The sequence below is a fragment of the Peromyscus eremicus genome, chromosome 15 (genome assembly GCF_949786415.1).
Source record: "Peromyscus eremicus chromosome 15, PerEre_H2_v1, whole genome shotgun sequence".
Lineage (NCBI taxonomy): Eukaryota > Metazoa > Chordata > Mammalia > Rodentia > Cricetidae > Peromyscus > Peromyscus eremicus.
The window spans coordinates 4,937,721-4,959,166 of NC_081431.1; the positions used below are offsets into that span (position 1 = coordinate 4,937,721).

General features: G+C 45.8%; 1 long non-coding RNA gene across 3 annotated transcripts; it reads left to right on the top strand.

Annotated features, from left to right (window-relative positions):
• The first annotated feature begins 2,116 nt into the window (after positions 1–2,116).
• LOC131925070 (uncharacterized) lies at positions 2,117–9,571 on the top strand. 3 transcript variants are annotated; one of them, XR_009383140.1, is made up of 4 exons: positions 2,117–2,283; positions 5,120–5,381; positions 5,963–6,006; positions 8,680–9,571. It is a non-coding gene; the product is annotated as an uncharacterized LOC131925070 (long non-coding RNA). The 3 variants fall into 3 exon arrangements; XR_009383139.1 differs by lacking the exon at positions 5,120–5,381; XR_009383141.1 differs by lacking the exons at positions 5,120–5,381; positions 8,680–9,571 and adding an exon at positions 8,405–8,644.
• The last annotated feature ends 11,875 nt before the right edge of the window (positions 9,572–21,446 follow it).

Below are 21,446 nucleotides of genomic sequence, written 5' to 3' on the forward strand. Positions count from 1 at the left end.
TACACACACACACACACACACACACACACACACACACACACACATACACACACCATGCTTCCCAGCTTTCATGATTTTATGCCTCCAATTCAGAAGGAAATGAAGGCCAGGGTTAAGACAGAAAGAACATCTTGTTGAATATTCAGGGTGTGGTAGGCACAGTGACAGTAGGATTCAAAATGAACGTGCACCACTCTCTGTCCTCAGGAGTCTCACACTTCACAGAGGGTGAGTTAATTGGAAGCCCTGCCTCCTTTCTAGCGTCTCTGCCTGCTGCAGACCCTAAGCTCAGTGAGACCTGTGCTCTTGAGGCCCGTGGCTAGCGTTCTCCCCTGCGCTCCCAGCATCGTGGCCCACTGTCACATCTAACCCCATGGTCAAGTTCACACCGAGGGCACAGCTCTAAGCAGAACCCCACATCCCCTGACCTGACAGCCCTGCATGGCTTCACCTCAAAGGGATTTGTGCATTTTGCTTTCAAAAGCTGATCGGCTTAGGTCAGCAGGCTCCATCTGGAGGCTTATTTCATTAATTCGTCTTTAGACACTGTGCTGTGGCTGCGGGATCAGGTTCTACATTCTCATCTCTTGTCAGGGAGAATCTAAAGTGACCATGTCGAGTGACCATGTCGAGTGTGGTGACATAATGGACACAGGAAGTCTTGATTGAGATGGAGATAAGGGTGCCAGTGTTCACAGCCACAGTTGTGAGACAGTGCCGGGCTGGGCTGGGGGCGGGGCTGTGCTTCCTAGCAGCCAGAGGAGGATGGAAAGCAGAGTGACAGGAAACACAGCCAATCTTCAGGGATGTCACCTCATCTAAGTTCAGAGAACTGCACTGACCGTCTGGTGGTCATGCTCATGTCTGTCTCACTTCTTGTTTGGAAGTTGTCTGCTCACACTTCCACCTTTCCCACGGAATGCACCCAGTTCCATAACAGAAGGGACACTATCATTTCCACCACACTCACCCAGATGCCTGGATATCTCTGGGCTCTCAGAAAGCACATTACTTAACATTGACTTGAAGCTGAGAAATTTTTTTCTAGGCTTTTCCTCTTTAAAGGGATTACACTACCCACTTGGTTCATTTACTCAGTTTCATGTAGCACCAACAGAATTAAAAGGTGGGAACACTTGTATCGTTCATCATTACCCTGACCTTGGTGGGCTTGACCTGCACTAATGCATGCTGGGTCCTCTGGCTTGAGGATGGCTTGCACAATGGAAGGGGCTTAGATTTGAGAGGTGGAACTCTGGCTACAACTCTACTCTTTGCGTATGTTCAGTGTGATGTGGACAGACTCTCTGAGACTCAGTTTATTTGCTGGCGAAAGATGTTATATGCACATGCCGGATGTGCTATGAAGAGTCACTGACATGACATATGACCATGTGGATTGGCTGGCACCAAGACCCTCAAATCCAGGACCGGTTCCCTTCACCTGTTAGGAGCCTGAGCTAGGGTTTCAAGTTGGCCACTTCTCACATCATAAAGCCCTATGGAGCAGTGGTAATTACAACAGTGATATGTGTTGGTGTTCAGATTGGCTACAGTGTTTCGGGCAATTAGATCTGTACCACGAGGTTACCACAGGGTTTCCTGGTTTGGGGCATTCTTGAGGCGTTCAGATCATTGCTGCTTTGAAAGTTAGGGTGGAGTGCTTCGCCAGTGTGCCAGCTCCTGGAAACCCAGTTACCATCCGTCCTCCGTGTTTTAAGAATTTAGGTTTGAAGTAGGATACAGTTGAGAGGATGCTGAGGCTGATCCTCCTGGAGTCTCATGTGAAGCATGAGCTATGTGTCAAAGGGACATTGAAGTCCCAGGAGCCCTTCCTGGGGACATGGGACTGTTAGTGGGGAGGGTCAACTCTCAAGCAGGCCTCACAGGAGTGGATTCATTCCTTTGAGGAATCCCTGTTTCCAGCAGCGGGGGTCAAATGCCATTGTGTGATAATGAGTCAAATGGGCAAACCAGGAAAGCAGCTCCCTGACAAGCTTGCAGATTGAGTCCTGGACCCACATTGCCTTCAGCCATGCTTGTTGGAGGGTTGGTTGTTGTTACGATTCTTCTGTTCTAGAACACATTCTCTTGTTCTTTGTGTGGGAGAGCTGTCTCTTATTGGCCAACAATTGCAGACTCTGCACTGGGTGGAACATTGCACCAGCTTGAGGAGAACAAGAAAAAACACCACTGACTCCCCAACCCCCCACTAACCAACAAGAGTGAGCCTGACTGGAGCTGCCTACAGTGTTGTCCTAGTGAGGAACCGCCTGGGAAAAGGTTGAGCGTAGGGAGGAGAGAATAATTTCCCAGAGGCAAGAGGACTCAAGCAGCCTTTCTGGGAAGAATAGGGTTTATGTTGTTTAATTGAGTAATTACATAACTGATTGGTGGTGCTGAGGATTGAAGCCCGGGTGCTGCAAGTGCTAGGCAAGTGTTCTGTCATTAAGCTCTAGATGGCTCTAGGGTGCTCTCAATCTCTCTAGAATGCTCTGAGGCAGAGCATCTGCTCAGATAGAGTATGCAGGGAAGAGCAAGGCCACACGATGCTAGAATGATCTCGAGAAGACACTGTACTCACTGAGTCTGACTTTACTCTGCATATCAGACATTTTTCTGGATCCCTGCTTTTAGGGAGCTCAAGTTTTACTAGGTGTAAAAGGAGCAACAAATTCACCAGTGCTTACAGGTTATGGTGATGTTCTGGGAAGAGAGTAAGTAGGGTAATGTAACAGACAAGAGTGGGTGTCTGGGTGAAAGTAAATTATCAACTACGGTATCCACACTACAGCTCTCTCTCTCTCTCTCTCTCTCTCTCTCTCTCTCTCTCTCTCTCTCTCTCTCTCTCTCTCTCTCTCTCTCTCTCTCTCTCTCTCTCTCTCTCTCTCTCTCTCTCTCTCTCTCTCTCTCTCTCTCCTCTCTCTGTCTCTCTGTCTCTGTCTCTGTCTCTCTCTCTCTGTGTGTGTGTGTGTGTGTGTGTGTGTGTGTGTATACATACACATGTGGAAGCCAGAGGCAGATGTTGGGTGTCATTATCACTCTTCACTTTACTTTTGGAACCAGGGCCTTTCATCAATTTGGTAAGCTGTGCAGTGAGGTCCAGGAGCACCCTGTCTCTGCTCCCCAGGACTAGCATTATAAGGGCACACCACCACACCTGCTTGGGATCTGAACTCAGGTCCTCATACTTACACAGCAAGCATTTTGTCTTCTCATCCATCCCCCCAGGTTACACCACAAGTCTTTAATCATGACAGGGCAGTCATCAATATCACTCTATGTAGTGCTCTTGGGCCCTGTGTGCAGTGCAGAGCAACTGAAGATGTGAAAGGAAGGTCCAGCTTGCCATCAGCAGCCTCTTCTGGCTCGTAGCTTTGGGGAAGGCAAGCCTGTTTCTCTTTGTTCCTTCCTTGAGGGAGCTGCTGTTGAAAAAAAGTCTCCTTTCAGTCCTAGAAAGCCATCCAGCTTCCCAGTGATGGGCCACCCCCTAGAAGTCAGGGACCAGCATTTCCCACATTGAGCCCAGAGAAAACTCATTTCAAAAATGCACGGTGACATTGTAAACAGTGGAATAAATTGGCCCGGTTTCCGTGCAGAAACACCGGCACATTCTGAAATGACGGAGGCTCCCTGTCAATTAGAGAAATTAGCGTCTCACTCTGTGGTTGGTGCTGCTGCTGCACCCCATTTGCCTGACCCGAATCACAGCAGTTTCCTTTTCATGAGCGGTTCCAGTTGGAGAGTGAGTAGGACTGGGGGGGGGGTCTTCTTTCCATGAGGCCGGCTCCAGATTGGACCCTGCTTTCTGCCTGTGGTGTTCCCACTGAGTGAGATGAGAAGCAGATGCGCGCAGGGACAGGTTGTGGTAGGACTATTTGGAGCAGGTGATGGTAGACACAGTAAAGCATGAATTAAGCATTGTTCCTGCATAATACTCGTGGCCATCTGTAGTGAAGGAAGGGAAGTAATGCTACCATCAATTTGATGGCTTAATCTCACTGGGCAAAAGATTGGATCCAGGGCCAGTAAGATGTCTCAGTGGCTAATGGAGCTTGTCATCAAGTCTGGCAGCCTCATCTTGGTCTCTGGAGCTCATATAAAGGTGGAAAGAGAGAACCAACTCCACAAAATTGTATCCTGACCTCCATGTGCGCAGTGAGGAACATGCGCCCTCTTACCCCCAACACTAGCTGGTAGTAACAGGCTGGAGAAAGTGCAGGGCAGGAGGTGAGAATGAGAAGGATGGGGGGTGGGGAAGATAATGGATAGTGGACCAGCAACATGGGCCAGGGCTCTGTGAGAAGGTCAGCAAACTGACATCTGGGTACTGGGACATGTCCTGTCAGCTGCACAGGGAACAGAGGTCCCCATGGGAAAGCGAAGCCTGGTGGAGGTCCTGAGCCTAAAGCAAGTGGTGTCCTTGAGACAGCTTGATCAGCCTTCAGCATGAGCATGCCACCTTCTTCTGTCCCTCCAGCGTGAGCATGCCACCTTCTTCTGTCCCTCGCCTTCTTCTGTCCCTCCGCCTTTTTCTGTCCTTCCACCTTCTTCTGTCCCTCCACTTTCTTCTGTCCCTCGCCTCCTTCTTCTGTCCCTCGCCTTCTTCTCTCTCTCTGCCTTCTTCTGTCCCTCCACCCCTCTACTTCACAGTCAGAGAGAAGTAATTTAGTGTAATTGCAGGATTCAGAAGAATGATTATTGATGAAAGTTCCAGATCATAGTAGCAAAGCTCTGGTCCACGGGAGCCAATGCTGACCCAGCACAGTCCACGGCCCATAATGGTGGCTGCTGAACTCTCTTTCCGCCTTTTACCCTTTCTTAACAGTGTTCTAAGCATCTAGACCTGAATCAGTAAGTGAGGGAAGAACCATTTCCAACCCCGGACCAATCCCTCTTATTTGGTCTCATCAGTCACACTGGATCTATAGGTAGCTTCGATCCCCTCCTGCCAGGGGAGAGCAAGGAGCGACAGAGCCAGGGTCCCCATCTTCAGATGAGTGTGGGGAGTGGGAACAACGTGGTGGGTCTTCAACTCTGGCCATATTATTTCTCTCTCTCTCTCTCTCTCTCTCTCTCTCTCTCTCTCTCTCTCTCTCTCTCTCTGTCTTTCTCTCAGGGTTCCTCTCTTACCAAGTTTCTGGCTTTGAGTTCTTTCCATCTTTGTGATGTTTCACATACTGTGAGTAACGGAGGAGAAAGAAGAGATGAACTCAGTGATAACAGTCTCATGGTGTGGAGCTCAGGAGATAGCTTGGTGGGTAAAACCTTGCAAACATGAAAACCTGAGTTAAATCCCCAGAATCCATGTAAAACAAAACAAAACTATTGGCTTGGCAAGATACACCCATGGGCGCAAACATGACATTTCTGTAAAGCGGGTAAGCAACCACTTGCAATTAGATTTAAGGCCCACTCTGCAGTTGAAACTCAGGCCTGGACTGTAAATCCGGCCAAGGATCCACGGTTGGAAGGCCCCAGGGGTAAACCTACTGCTACTATTACTTTGCTAAATGATCCTAGTGTCAAACTGCCTATAAATACCTGTCTCTACACCTATAGATTAGTGCGCTGCTCAGTCCTCATCAAGAAAGGGTGTTTGTCAATGGACAGTGGTTAATACAGAAACTCACAAGTGTCAAAGTACAGAGAACGAGCATTGTGTGGAGTGCTCAGCCATAAATGGGGTGTCTCTATCACACCCTCTGTGCTGCCTCGTTTTATGTCAATTTGATATAAACTAAAGTCATTTTTAAATTTCCCTACCATATTGCCCTATTGGTAAGTCTCTGGTACATTTTCTTGATGATTGATGTGAGTAGGGCAAGCTCACTGTGGGTGGTGCCACCCCTGGGCTGGTGGTCCTGAGGGAGGTTATAAGAAAGCAGGCTGTGCAAGCCATGGGGATCAGGCTAGTTAAGTAGCATTCTTTCATGGCCTCTGCTTCTGTTTCTGCCTCCAGGTTCCTGCTCTGACTTCCTTCACAATGGACTGTGATTGGGACAGGTAAGCTGAAATAAATCCATTCCTCCCCAAGCTGCTTTGGGTCACGGTGTTCTATAACATCAGGAGAAACCCTATAGTACACCCCCTACTCCCAAGGCTCGAGAAATATTGCAGAAGAAAGGTCAAAAAGATTGTAAGAGCCTGGGAAGACTGAGGTGAAACTGTCTTCTGAATGTACCATGACTGCCGTACTCATGAACTCAGGACTGTGATGGTTTCCAGCATCCCAGTCTGTACTGGGAAGGGGCTCATGAGCCCCCACCCCTAGCTGAGGAGCTAATGACATTGATGGATGCTGCTAAGGGAGGGCAAGTCAGTGCTCTTTAGGGGTGCAGCTGCTGGTGGGTTGACTAGGCTCCAGTGGATATATACCTCTGTGTGTGTGTGTGTGTGTGTGTGTGTGTGTGTGTGTGTGTGTGTGTGTGTGTACAGCAGTAATGGGACCTAGTGACTTATTTAAAAAGGAAACTCTGCATGAAAGTTGGGATGGGGGTGAAAACACATCGTGTGCATGTGTGACATGCTCAAAGAATAAGTAAAACTGTTACATTAAAAACAAAGCTGGGGATACTAGTGCATGCTTGTGATCCCAGTGTCTAGGTGGTTGGTGAGTTCCAGGTCACTGAAGCTGTCCTCTGGCCTCTACATGCACACTCGAACACCCACACCACATGAACATTCACAGACAGACAGACAGACAGACAATGTCCCACATAGCCTGCCCTCCCCACAGTCTCACAATGTATTTGGAGCACCAGAACAAGCAGTCATACATTGTTAAGAAACTATATGATACTAACTTACAGTGAACTACAGCGTCTATAATAACATGACAGCTGTTCTGTTTCCTGTTGATTCCTGGGCAATGTATGGCTATGATTCAGCATGGTCTGTCAGACTTTGCCGTGGCCCAGGCACACATGAGGACCCAGCTACCATCCCAGTACTATCCCAGGCTCATCTGTGTCACATCATCTGTCAATCTGTCATGTCCCCTGATTTTTGGTTGTGACAGTGATTTAGACTTTTCTCGATTTAATAATCCTAACGGGTTTTGAGCAGCTGCGGTTGGGGGCAGCACCTGCCTGCACTGGGATTTGCTTTTTTTTTCATTAACCTGGGTTTATGGTTTTGGGACAGAAACCATAGATATGAAATGCCATTCTTATCACACTCCTACTAATGGTCAGTGTTATCAGCAAGATTAACTACTAGTGTTAACCTAAGCTGTACTATTTTAATACATAAAGTAACACATCCAGACTATTTTATAACCAGTTTGTCTTTTAAACCTTATATATTTATTTTTGTGAGACTAGATGTGTTCTCCTTAATTAACTTTCCTGCTTGTGTGTGTGTGTGTGTGTGTGTGTGTGTGTGTGTGTGTGTGTGTGTGTGATGGGTTTGTGCACATGTGTAGAGGCCTGAAGTTGACATCAGGTGTCTTCCTCATCATTGTCCACTCTCTTTCCTGAGGCAGGGTTTCTTACCTGAACCCAGAGTCAGTGTAAAGCAAAGCCACACTGGTGTGGCAAAAATGGTAACAAAAAGCCAGAGGAGAGTGAGTGTAAGATATGGAGCATGGAGTTGGGTAGGGTTGGGATGGGAGAGATATGCAGGCCTTGGAATGATCGGTTATGCAGGGTGATGAGCTCATGGGAGATCATCGTAATGCTCTCAGCTTTGCATTTAATAATCATTTTAGCTCCTCGTGACTATAACAAAGTGCCCATGACCATCAATTTAAGCTTGTATATGACTCACTTGCTCCATAGGTGTCACATCTTCTTCCCCAGAGCAAAAACGGAATGCCTGATCCTGATGACTCTACTTCCCAAAGCTCCTGAGCCTGGGCAGGTGGAACACACCCACATTGTACCATCTGGGGGATTGGAGCTCAGCCTGGGACTGTGTTCTGTTGCTACCGTTTCTAGGGAAGGCAGGTCTCTGTGGGGTGTGACTGTGGGTGTGAGGTGGGACCTTTGAAGAGGTTCATTGACCACTGAATGGCTGGAGCCAAAACAGTCTTAGGTGGTAAAGGAAGAGGCCATGAGTTGTCTGAAGGAATGGAAATCAGACCATCCTGGCTAGAGAAGGGTTTAAAGGCACCTGTATACTATATTTTGTTTTAACTAAACAGGATTGGGTGTCAAAATTCTTTAGATATTGTCTAGTTCTCTGTCTCCCTTTGGGGCTATGCTTGGCTGGACAGGACCTTCAGAAGTGCAGTTATAGTTTGACTGTGGAACGTCTCCCACAGGCTGTGTGTTTGAACACTTGGTCCCCGGCTGGTGGTGCTATTTTGGGAGACTGTGGAACCTTTGAGACATGGGGCCTAGCTAGCAGAAGTGGGTCGCTGGGGACAGAGCTTGAAGGTGATGTCCCTTTCTGCTCCCAGCCCAGGGCCTCTGCTTCCTGATTGGCTAAGGTGTGAGCAGGTCACTTCCCAGGCTCCCACCACCATGGACTGAGCCATTGCAGTGTTAGCCCCTTAACGAAGAGACAAAATGAAACTCTCCCCTTGAGTTGCTCCTGTCCTGCATTGGGCCACAGCAATGAGATAAGTAACTAACTCCAATTCCAAATAAGGATGTTCTCCTGTAACTCAGCTCATCAAAGCTGGATGGAAAAGGAGCAGGTATTTAATTTTGGTTAATTTTGTTTGTCCCATAGGCAGAAGATGGACAAGAGGAAGCAGAGCCTGTGGGAACACCTTGCACACCTTCTCTGTGGGCCTTAGTAACAGCTGTAGAAATATAGTCTCCAGACCTCAGCTTCCTTAAAGAATGGAGCAATGTTACTCCTGAGACTTGATGTGAATACCGTGTGTGTGTGTGTGTGTGTGTGTGTGTGTGTGTGTGTGTGTGTGTGTTATCTGTGCCCCCAAGCCATCACCAGCCTCACAGAAGGCTGATTGGCTTCTACTTTGGCATTTGGAGGGCTCAGGACAGGACATGGAAGGGATGGAGCAGTGCCTTAGGGGACAAAGAGCGAGGGTACACAGCAGACACAAGATTCTGAAGGTCATTGTGCTTTATCCATTGAAATATTCATGCCCAAGCTGGATTCACCCTGTAAAGATAAGTCTTATTTGTGGAACACCCATTTTAGGGCTGTAGTGGCAAAGCCCTGGCATTATCAGGAGTGGTGGGAGGCACAGGTGTACATTATGAAGCCCAATATATAGGTGACCTGCAGCGTCAGATCCGGGGGAAGAAACACAGAATGGTTTTTGCCTTTTAGGCAATCTATTCAGATCTTTCCTTAAGCTGTGAAATATATATCCTTCCTAACAGGCTTTTCCCCTGCTGGTGAGAGTAGCCCATCCACTTTGGAGAGGCCCTCATTTCTAAACAAAACCGCTAAAGGACCTTAATTGAGATCATTTCAATATGTTAATACATCGATTCCTTTCTCCAGTGCATCCGAGCTTGGGCCTGAAGCGCGCCTCGCCACTCTGCATGCACCAGCTCTCCACACCCGAGGCTTATCACAAGCAATTATCTTACCCAAATAAAAAATGAAAATGGAAAAGTTAAATAAATAGCAGGACACCTTGATGGAATCGCAGTAATGCTCGTCTTGGTTAACATTAGCCCTGACTTTTGGACAGCTCGCCGTGTTAATGCACGTCCTTTGTTTAGGCATCTATCTCTGGGAATCTCACTGCTTTCCAATGTGATGGATAGCAGCCATCTCTGCTCTCCCCCAAAGCATATTCCCCAGGAAGCTCCAACCCTCACTCAAGTGTTGCTTATGCTAGAAAAACCCCTGAAAACCAAACTCACCCCAAATGCACACTAACTCAACAGTAGGCTCAGCATTCAGCTGTCCATGGGCTCCAGCACCATTCAGGACACAGTGAATCTGAATTCTGGCTGAAATGCAGCTTGAGTGGCAGTCAGGATGGACCAGGCTGGACTCCGGCAGCAAACAGCCCTGAACCTCAGCCACTACTGCACAGTGGACTTCTGAGTCTCCTTCCAGCAAAGCTCACTGCAGGCACTGGTGATCTTCCAGGAAAGTTGCCCTTCTGGTCTCCAGCACCACATCTGAATGACTTTGACATTTTAGCATTTCCATTTCAATGTGTGCTCACACAATGGCCACAGCAAGGGGGAAAAGTCTGGAGGCTCAGTACCAGAGATTCACTGCCTTAGCAAGAAGTGACAGGCTGTTTCCAGTCACATGACATTGGCCAGACTTGGTCACATGGTCCGAACAAGCACAAAAGGGTGGGAACCTGTGCCTGGAAATGAAAGAATACTGATGAACAAGAACTGTTAACCATAGGTGGTTGTTTCTTGTTGTTCACAAATGTTGGCTACAACTTAATGTCGGCCAACCTGTGTCCTGGACTCTCAAGCCACCTTTCAGATGTGCTCTCTCTGTCTCTGTCTCTGACTCTGTTGTCTGTCTGTCTCTCTTTCTGTTCCTCCCCTCTCACACATACACACACATTTACATTTGTGTGAATGTGTATCCATTTAACACATAAATTGAAACATGTGTAGGCTGTAAACTACATTGCACCCATTTAGGATTCACAGTAAGTGGAGCAGGACCTCCAGCAGGCAGTTCTCGTACTCCCCGGCCCACAAGTGCCCAGCATCCCCTTTTGTTAGCACTCAGTACCAGAATGGGATATTTGCTACCTTAAAGGGAGCTACACACCAGCAGCATGCAGCGTCTGGACTTGATACTGGTGTCCCTCTGCTGTTCTACTTTCTGTGGGTTTGGACAGATGCAATGCATGCAGGAGCCATTAAAGTACAACATAAAATTTGACTGCCCTAAAAAAACCTGTTCGTTTTTCTCTCCTCCCAGCCCTTGAAAAACACTCATCTTTTTACTCTCCAGATTCATCTTCTCCAGAATGTCACGTAATTAACAACATATCCTATAGCCCATTCAGTTTGATGCATTTCACTTATTAATATGCATTTGTGACTCCATGTGTCTTCATGGCTGGATAGCTCCTTTTTCATCACTGAGTAATATTCAGTTGTCAGAATGTACCACTGTGTGGCCGCTCACCTGCTGAGGACGTCGTGGTTTCTGAGTGTGGGCAGCTCTGAATGGAACTGCTGTAAACATCTACAGGAGGGTCATGGTGCAGACATCAGTTTTCCACCCACTGGGAAATACAAGAGGCTTGGCTGCTGGATAATATGGCATGTATAGGTTGAATTTTATTGGTGTACCATTTTTGCGTTGTCTTTGGTAATACATGACAAATCCTATTTCCTTGTGACCTTTGACTCTTACAATATTTTCTCCTGCTCTTCTGTAATGATCCCTGAGCCCTGGGAGGAGGAGGTGGCATAGACGTCTCTTTTGGGGTTGAGAACCCCACCCTCTTTTTCTCTGCACGTTGAGTAGTTGTGGGTCTCTGTGTCCATTGCCACCACTGCTAAAGAACTTCTGTCAAGGATTGAGGGTGCTCTAATCTATGGTATAACAAGTCACCAGGAGTCAGTTTAACACTGTGCTCAGTTTGTGGAATAGTAGTAGTGGGTTCTCTTATAAGACCTATGGCCCATCTACTCATAGGTTTTGATCCTGATAACTGTGTCAGGCCTGAGTTCTGTCTTGTAAAGAGGGTTGTAAATCCAAACAGAAAGTGGTTGGTTGCTCCCATAACACTGTGCCACTACCGCACCAGTAGTCCTATCCTGTCGAGCAAGCTGATCGATATCCTGGTGCTTGCAACTGGGTAAGACTGGTGATTACTTTTCTCCTCTGGTACTGTGCGCAGCACCTTCCAGTACTATGAAATCTAAACAGTGGTGATGATTCTTCTAGGTTGGTACCTTGATTTCTTGATATCTCATGACTCAAGTAACTGGCATCTTGGGTGAGATGGTCTCTGCATCAGGTTCTGGAGGGTAACTAAGAACAGTAGCAATGGCCTGTAATATTTTTTTGGGGGGTCTATGGGCCTATGGGGGTATATCCCCACTAATAACTCCAAACATCTCCTTTCCCACATTTTTATACCAATCTTGCCAAGTGCAGTTTGGGGATAGAGCCGTAAAACAAAAACATATAAAATATAGCAATAATCATCCAAGGAAGGCCAAGTGGCCTCTGGATGTCCAGTCTTGGGAGCAAGAAAGGGTAGTTAACCATTATTGTCACCTGTTCATGGAAGATTGCTGTCTTTGTGTTGAAAATCCCTTCCCTTGAGAAGGCAGAAACAATGTATAACCTGTGGTCCGAGTCCTACCAAGGCTCACTCTGGGTAACCGGTGGGCTTATTGGGCTTACTTACATAGCAATGGCAAGGGGTTAGGGACAGGAGTGTCAGTCATTTTACAGCAGCCATGCTGCATGCGATGGTTCCCATGTGTCAGTGATCTCCTCTCCTCTAATCCTTTCCCCCATGTCCTCTAGCTCTTTCCAGAGACCAAGGGGCCATGTGCAGTTAGGGCAGCATTGCATACAACTGGCTGGGAGCAGTGGCTGAGATGATCTTTGTCAAGCAGGCCTGGCTGGACTCCTGAAGATGGCAGCAGTTTGGCTTAGAGTGCAGTCCTGCACAACACTATGACATTGCAACCCGATGTGTTTCAAGAACAATGGAAAGTCTTAGAAAGTCTTGCTGGGTCCTTTAAAATAAAAAAAATTAAAAAAGCAAATTTTGGAATCTAGCAACTGCTAGTTAGAACCACAGTGGAAACCCTAGAGGACATTGTGAGGTTTCTTTCTGTCTGCTGGGGGGCCATGCTGTGACATTTTATAGGCTTTGGAGTTGTGTGAACTCTGAGGATCACATGGTCATTTTGGTGTTGTGTTCTCATTACTGCTCTCCAGCAGAAGCTTGGGAACTGGCTTTGAACAGGAATATTTCTTCCTTCGCTTTCACTAGAGTTGAACTGCTGTGCTGGGTCCTACGAAGTATGGTTACTCCTAAGTATGTGTAGTAACATAAAGGGCTTTTGGATTTTATATAAACTCATTTCACTTAATTCTCTACGAATCAAAGCAACAACTTACGTGTTCTGTACAACAGCTTGTTCCTCTTGACCTGCTTCCCCGGCTCCCTTCATGTAGGAGTATGTGGGAAGCGTGATTATGAGGTTTCTTCACCATGGCGGCCAGGATGGGGCACAATACGGCGGCGTGCTTCAGTTTTCTCCTCCGCCACCGTAGGAAGCCTTTTTGTCTGTGACATTAAGATGTCATCAGAGGGGGATTAGGACATTTGATACCTTGTTAAGAATCCGACACACAATTCAGCTTTCATTTCCAGATTATCTACAGTGTCCTCACCTAGATTTTATTCGAGATTTCGAGAAAAGAGTAAGCCTTGTGCAGTTTTCCCACCCTCCTTACTCTGGTCCAGAATATGTGAAGGAGAGCAGAGCTGGCTGAGAAGGCTGGGGAAACTTCTAGAGAGTAGCCAATACCTGTATTTATTTATTTATTTATTTATTTATTTATTTATTTATTTATTTATTTATTTATTTATTATTTATTTATTTATTTATTTATTTATATTTTTAAAATTCTCTTGATGAAAAGCGGAGAGAAATCTAATGACAGCATCAACAGTAAATTACTCGTGTCCATCATCGCCGGAAAAGGCTTGTGGCTCCATGTTAACGATCACATACAATTTAGAGCGTTAGGAGCCAGGGCTGTTGAGACTTCCGCAGAGGGATCCAGCTGTCCAGGAAGTGGAAAAAGAAAAACTCCATTAGTGGATGACATTTTGGGGGACACTGAGGTGGCTTAGTGGGTAAAGGTGCTTTCTGCCAAGTCTGGTGACCTGAGTTAGATCCCTGGGCCGCCCATGATGGGCTCCCCATGGCTCTTCCAAGTCGTTCTCTGACCTCCACACGTCTGTCATGGCATGAGCACATGCCTCACACACACACTAATAAACAAATGTCATAAAATATTTTGTAAACGAAGGCTGGTATTCCAAATATAAAGAAATGGAGTAACCCACCTTTGGGGCTCACCCTTGCTGTTCACGAGTGCTCCCTGCTTTCTCTCATCTAAACCTATAACCAACTTTGTTCTAAAACTAAGAAAAACAAGGATGAAGAAACGTACAAGGAACACTCCCGTGTGATAATTGCTGGGCTGCCCCAGAAGAACGTGATATTCTGGTTGCAGGTTTAGAACTTTGTCCTAAGGACACTAACGAAATAGGCCAAACACCACCAATGTGTGAACAGTTTGAAGGGCAGCCGTGAAGTTTGTCTCTTCACCATGAGCCACGATGGGGGTGTGCTGTGGGATTGCCCAGGCACAGGGCCTTTTGTTCTCCATAGCGTCAGGCTGGGAGATCACCCCAAGTCAGCGGGTGCTGCTCACTACTGCTCTGAATGCATTCGTTTCTGGTCTGAGGGGCCAGTGGTGGAGCTCAGGTTTAGTCAGGGGAGGCAGGATGGAGGTTGGGACACTCCCCAGGCCTGAACCCTGGAAGCAGGAGGGTCTCTGTGGGGGAAGGATGGCAGCATTCAGATTTATCCTCAGAGGAGGCGTGGCAACAGAAGTACCTAGATGAGAGGATCATTGCTCAGTCCCAGATGGTCCCAGTCTTCACCCTGGCCATGCGCTTCCAGGGCTCTGCTCTGGCTGCCTTCTCACTCTTCCGTGCAGGGGGAGGAAGCCTCAGGGTCAGGACATGTGTCTGCACTTTCGAGGTCACACTCTGAGTTCAGAAAGTCAAAAGTCCCTATGTCTGTAGGGTTGGCTTTGCCACTGTCCTGGACCAGGTCTGCAAAGGCACAGGAGTTGCTCTTGTGTCCACACAAGTCCCAGAGGCTTGTTCAGGGTAGCTGTAGGTGGAGGATGTATTTGGAGCTTGGGCATCTTGGCTGGAGTGTTAGCATGTGTGAGAGGCTTAAGCTGTGCAGAATGCAGCTAAGAGGGAAGGGAAGGGAAGGGGAGAGACTAGAAGGGATTTAAGGGAGGGGAGAGAAGAGAAGGAGAGAGGAGAGGAGGGGAAGAGAGGGGAGGGGAGGGGAGGGATGGGCTCTGGTGGGACTGGTTCTCTCCAAACCTCCATGTCTCTTCACAGAATGCTAAGGAGTTTTAGAACTCTAATTGTGCAGCAGCCCCTCCAGGTTGACTGAAGATGGATTTATAAGATAAGAGGGCAGACAACATCATCTCTGTTATTAGCTTCATAGGCTCGCAGAGCATGTGTCCCCCATGTGTGCCCTGTCCCAATGTCAGGGGTAGTCATCAGATGTTGCTGAGGAGGACCCTTCAGAGATGACAGCTCAGGTCAAGACAGCTGAGATCTGGCGTCTTTTCCCACTGAGCCAACCAGACTTAACTCTGGTCAAAGCGTACTGAAATTCCAACAGGTCATTCCAAACTCAATGAATTCTTTCTTTTGTGTGTTTGCAGACATACCACGGGTGTCAATCATTTTGTGACATGTATATGAGAGGTATGATGTTCATGGTCCCTACTTCCTCCAACTCTCAGATAGAAGTGAAGTTTTTAGATGGATGAATTCCAAGAAGATCTTTCCACTTGCAGCTCCCTATGTTACACACAAATGCCACATCCACACACCACACACATATACCACACATACTACACATGTTCCACACATGCACACACATATATATACCATATATATATATACATGTATCACACATCACACACACATTATTGTACACACCACACTTACGCAGACACACAACAAACATGAATATACATGCATATACACACATCATACATGTCATAAATGCAACCAACCATATAGACATTATACACATACATCAGAATATTACATCATATACAACACTGATATATGTACAATGTGCACACACTCATACATCATGTACACCACAGAGATTCACCAATACACATATATGCACCATATACATCACACAAGCAAACACACAAGCATGCATATACACAGGCACACACACAAGCATGCACACACATGCACAAGTATGCACAAACACGCAAACACACACACACACACACACACACACACACACACACACACACACACACGCACTTTGGGGAGCTTCTCTTCCTCCTCTTCTTGCTTGGTTAGCTTTAGCAGACTTTTCTTCCACCTGTCTGCATCCTCTGCAGATGGGCTTTGCAAGAATTCCTGTGCTCATCTTTGCAGATAACAGGAGTTGGCAGATGTTTTTTTAATTAAAGAAATTCAGGTTATGAAAAAGATGTCATGGGTAGAGAGAGGAAGGGAACCTGCCAGCCACAAACCCCTGTTCACATCCACTTAGCCCCAGCTTGCGGCATCTGCCTCCAGATTCTACGAAATGCCATTGTCGGGAGTGGAGGGGAGTGGGGAGCAGATGTGGGATCCGGATCCTGCCAGCTCCTGATCATCTACTATTTGGGGTGCGGGGCCAACACGCGCAGCACCATAGCTGGATGTTTGACTTCCTTCTTTGACAAAGCACCCCGTGGAGCTCTGTAGGACTCAGGGGGGGCTCTTGACATTTCCCCTTTCTTTTTGGCCAAAGACAGCAAGAATAAGACAAAGGTTGAACATACTTAATCCAAATCAAAAATTCAAAATGCTCCAGAATCTGCTGCTCTTTGGACATTGATGTGACTCAAGTGGGAAGCCCCACACTTGACCTCACGTGACAGGTGGTAGAAATGCAGGGGCACTATAATACCATCTACAACGACCTCCAGGCCACACATATAAGATGTACACGGAGCGTGAATTTCATGTTTAGATCTGGGTACCCGTCCTAAGACATTGACTCATTATATGGGTGTACATAGTCCAAACTGAAGCCGCTGGCATCCCAGGCACCTCTGGTCCCAAACATTTCCCGTTAGGGACGCTCGAGCTGTACAAAGGACAGAACAGCCAACACCCTCCATCTAGTACTCTGACCGACTTGTCAGCCAAATGTGCACTGCTGAGCTCACTGTGTAGCTTCCACAGGTGTCATCCTCTTCACTCTGCTCTTCTGTGGAGGAGACAATCCCCAGCAGGTCCCTGACCTGTCTCCCACCCAGTCTGTGACACCCAGACCCCTAGGCTGTGCTGCTGAGGACTCCTGTTTCTCAGAACTTATAGAGTATCGTTTTACCTTGCTGATTTAAATGGGCATTGAACACTGTTCTTTGAACCCCTCCTTCTGTTGGAATCTTTCTTCTTTATGTGTATGTTCATGTGTGAGGAGATACATGTGAGCATGTGTAAACATGTATGTGGAGGTCTGTGGTGATATTTGTAATCTAAGAAATAAAGCTTGCCTGAAGATCAGAGGACAGAGCCAGCTACAGAATTAAACATATAGGTCAGGCAGTGGTGGCACACTCCTTTAATCCTAGCACTCGGGAGGTGAGTTCAAGGCCATGCTGGGCTACATGAGATTGATCCAGTCTAGGAGAGAAACAGAGCCAGGCAGTGGTGGCACACACCTTTAATTCCAGTATTTGGGAAGCACACACACCATTCATCCCAGCACTAGGAAGGTTGAGACAAGAAGTGAAATGGCTGGGTGGAGAAAGGCATGTAAGGTGTGAGGAGACAGGAACTAGAGAGCTTTTTGGCTGAAGATTCAGAGGCATTCAGTCTGAGGATTCGTGGAGACAGGATTGGCTGAGGAGTCGGCAAGGTGAAAAGTGACTGCGGCTTGTTTCCTCTGATCTTTCAGCATTTACCCCGGCTCTGGGTTTTTATTATAAGACCTTTAGGATTCGTGCTACAGAGTTCCAAGGTCAACTTTTGTTGTCATTCCTCAGGCACTATTTACCTTATTATTATTCTTATTTTTTTAAGACAGGTTCTCTCCCTGAACCTGGAGCTTGCTGATTTGGCAAGACTGGCTGGCCAATGAGCCCCAGTGACCTGCCTGTCCTCCCAACCCCTAGCACTGGGTTCCGCTCATGAACTAAGCTTGGGTTCTTATGAACTGAGCTATTTCCACCACCCCCATTCGGGATCTGTTCTATATGCCTAATAAAAATATAAAGAGGTAAATGTATATAGACACTAGTTAGGTAAAATAAATGTATAAGTGAGCTGATTAACAAGCATTGGGGATGGTGGGGCTATGTATACCATGAGATAACAGCCCTACCTAAATAACCTTGGATTACAAAATCTGGACATTCCATGGGTCCAGCAAATAATCTGTTGTCTTAGAGGCTGGTGGACAACAGTCCCTGTCTTAGCTCCCAGGAATTCACTATGGCAGCTGGACATTCAGACCAGTACTATCTGATGGACATAACAATGTTATGCCTTCCAGATGTAATTCACATGCTTCTCTAGAGTTCACATTAAGAAGCAAAAATAGCCAGGTGAAATCAATTTTAATAATATATTTTAACCCAGTATTCTAAAACTATTACTATGTCATCATGTAGTTAACATAAAAGTTATTAATGCAATGCTTTAGATACAATGTTGGGGTTTTTGTTGTTAGTTTTCTTGCTAAGTCTTTCAATCGCAGCCTGTGTTTTGTGCCAGGTTTAGGGTTTGACTTCCCCTTCCTCAGAAGCTGCCAGCACTGTTTCATGGACACTGACAGAGCAGATGGAGCTCTTGCGACAGAGATAAAGGACCCTTACTACTCATAACACAGCAAGCTACATGATGCCTCTGTTCCCCTGTTCTCTGCAGGGGACAGGGCTGCAGGATGGCCTCAGAGATGCCTCGGCCAGTGCGCACCTTCCCTGTGCTGTGGGGGGTTTTGCAGGTGAAGCACTTGCATCTCCTGTGAGCCAGAAGAGGGACAGTCAAGCTGACAGGGAAGCTGACGCAGTCACATGGCCTCTTTAAATCTCTGTCTAAGGGTCAGAGGTAGTCACACTAAAATCATGGCCGGAAGGGCGGGATGGTGTAAGCTTATGATCCCAGCTCTGGGGAGGTAGAAACAGAAGATCCCTGGGACTTACCAGCCAGGCAGACTAGTCAAATTGGTGAGCTCCAGGCCAACTTGAAAACTGTCTCAAAGAGTATATCCCCGACAATGACATCCAATGCTAGTCTCTGGCCTCCATACTCATGAGTGACCCACACTCACATATATACCTGCTCATTCACTCTCTCTCAATGAGGATTTGATAGGAAGAAATTCTACATCATTGGTTTCTGAGGCAGGGGTCCTGTGGCCTCCATGAGCTGAGAGAAGAGCCTGCTGCCAGCTAGCAAGGAAAGAGGAGCAACAGATCTGTAGTCACCCAGAACAACCTGAGTGAGCTGGGGAGTGGAGTGCCCCACCCCCAAAACACATCTAGTCATACTCAGACACGAGCAGAGAGCTCAGAAATGGCTACTGATCAGGGCTAGGTACATCTCCCCTTTACTTGTGTATTTTTGAGAGCAGACAGCCAAGTTCAGCTTTGGGAAAACTACTTTATGCTTCTGAATGGTGGGGAAGAAAGTTTTTATCTGTTAGGCCCTTTTAGGATGAAATACTTTCAAATTCCTGGAAACAAACTGTTGGAGGTACAGTCCAGTGCAGTCAAGATTGGACATTCGATATCATAAAACTCACCCCCTGATTTAGTCTCTGTCCTTGAACAACCATGTTCAAAATGCTATCCATTTGTGAGCCAAGGGACTGGGCTGGTCAGTGTCAGTGAGATGAGTGACAGCCAGCGTGTTTTAAGCTTTCACACATTGTCAGGGAGGGGTTCTGCACACTATGGAGAAATAAATGTGTTTTCAACATCTTTAAAGACCTTTGAAATGAACTTCTAAATTACTTACATAAAGGTCAGACGTTTGGTATGTATAATACCAGTTTTGGATGTTTGTGTAAACTTGCTTTGTAGACTAGCATATATGACCAATTGTTGTTATGTGTGGTTGGAACAGATATGTCCTGTAAGCTGTCTGGATAGATCTCCATATGTATTTAAAGTTTGTTGTGTCACTTACTGAGTCATGTGTATCGTTTAAAAACATATATTTTCATGATTTTATTATGTATATGTGTGTGAGTGTGCATATATGTGTATGTGCGTGCCCCCTCAGAGGTATCAGATCCACTGGAGGTGGAATTACAGGTGATTGTGAGCCATCCAGTGTGGGTAATGGGAACTAAACCCCTGTTCTCTGCAAGTACAGGAAGTACTTACCTACTGAGCCATCTCTCCAGCCCTCCAGTGCATCTTTTCTTATTTTTCTGTCTGCTTGATTAGTACTATATAAAATAAATATGTGTGTATGTAAGAACTTTTACCATGATGAATAATACATCAAGTTTTCCTTTAAAGTCTATTGATTTTTATTTTATAGACATACAATTAGATAGATTATCATGTGCCTAGACATTTGTAATTGTCTTACTGTCCTGTTGCATTGCTTTTTAAAATAACTAAGAAGTGCATTCTTTACCATGAACAATTATTGAATTCTGTTTAATCTAATATTGGTATGGCCATAACTTTTTGCTACTTGTTCACTGAGAATGCTTTTTCTCTCCTTTTTTGATTTTTGATACTTATATGCATTTATGTTTTAGCTATGCCTTTTGTACAAGTGTGGCTGAAATTTTTTTAAGTGATAAAATCTCTGCCTTTTACATTGGAAGTTTAGTTCATTTATATTTACTGGAATTATTGATAAGTTTAGATTGATTTGTCTCAAAGATTCCATTCTTTCAACTTATAATTTTAAGATCTGTTTCCTCTTTATTATTTGAGTCAAATAAACTTTCTTCATTCTCTCTCTCTCTCTCTCTCTCTCTTTTTCTGTGTGTGTGTCTCTCTCAGATTGTCTATTCTGTCTTTTTTTGTGATAAACTTCACACTGTAACATGTACATTTGATTCAAAAGGTATCATCCAGGATTGTGTTGCATGTTTTCAAAGAGTGCCACTCACCTGTCTGGATTTTTAAGCCATTTTTGATCTTCACCATTACAAAATGAGAGGATCACAAAACATTTAAGCTGCTGCCATTTTCCTATATTGTCATATTTTAACCAATCTTTGCTTTTATTTCAGGCTAGTCATCATTTTAAATCATTATATTGCTCTTTCTGTTTATTCATATTTTCTTGTCACTTACTTGCAAGTTTATCAATTCAGTTAGTGATCATTTTTCTTACATTTTATTTTTATTGTTTTAATGTTCTTCCCAAGAGGAAGCATTTTAGTGGTTCTTGCACTGAGGGTTTCCTAGTAATAAATTCTCAGTTTTGATGGTGTGAAAAATCCAAGCTCACATATTTTCTCCTCTGAGTTTTATATGATTATAAAGTCCCTCACTTTTTGTTACTATTATGCCCTCACTCTTGAGTGATAGGTTGACTGGGTATAGAAGTCTGGGTTTATGGGTGCATTAGTCTCCATTGTACCCTCACTCTCAAGTGATAGGTTAACTGGGTATAGAAGTCTAGGTTCATAGGTGCGTTAGTCACCACTGTGCCCTCACTCTTGAGTGATAGGTTGACTGGGTGTAGAAGTCTAGGTTCATGGGTGCATTAGTTACCATTGTGTCCCCACTCTTGA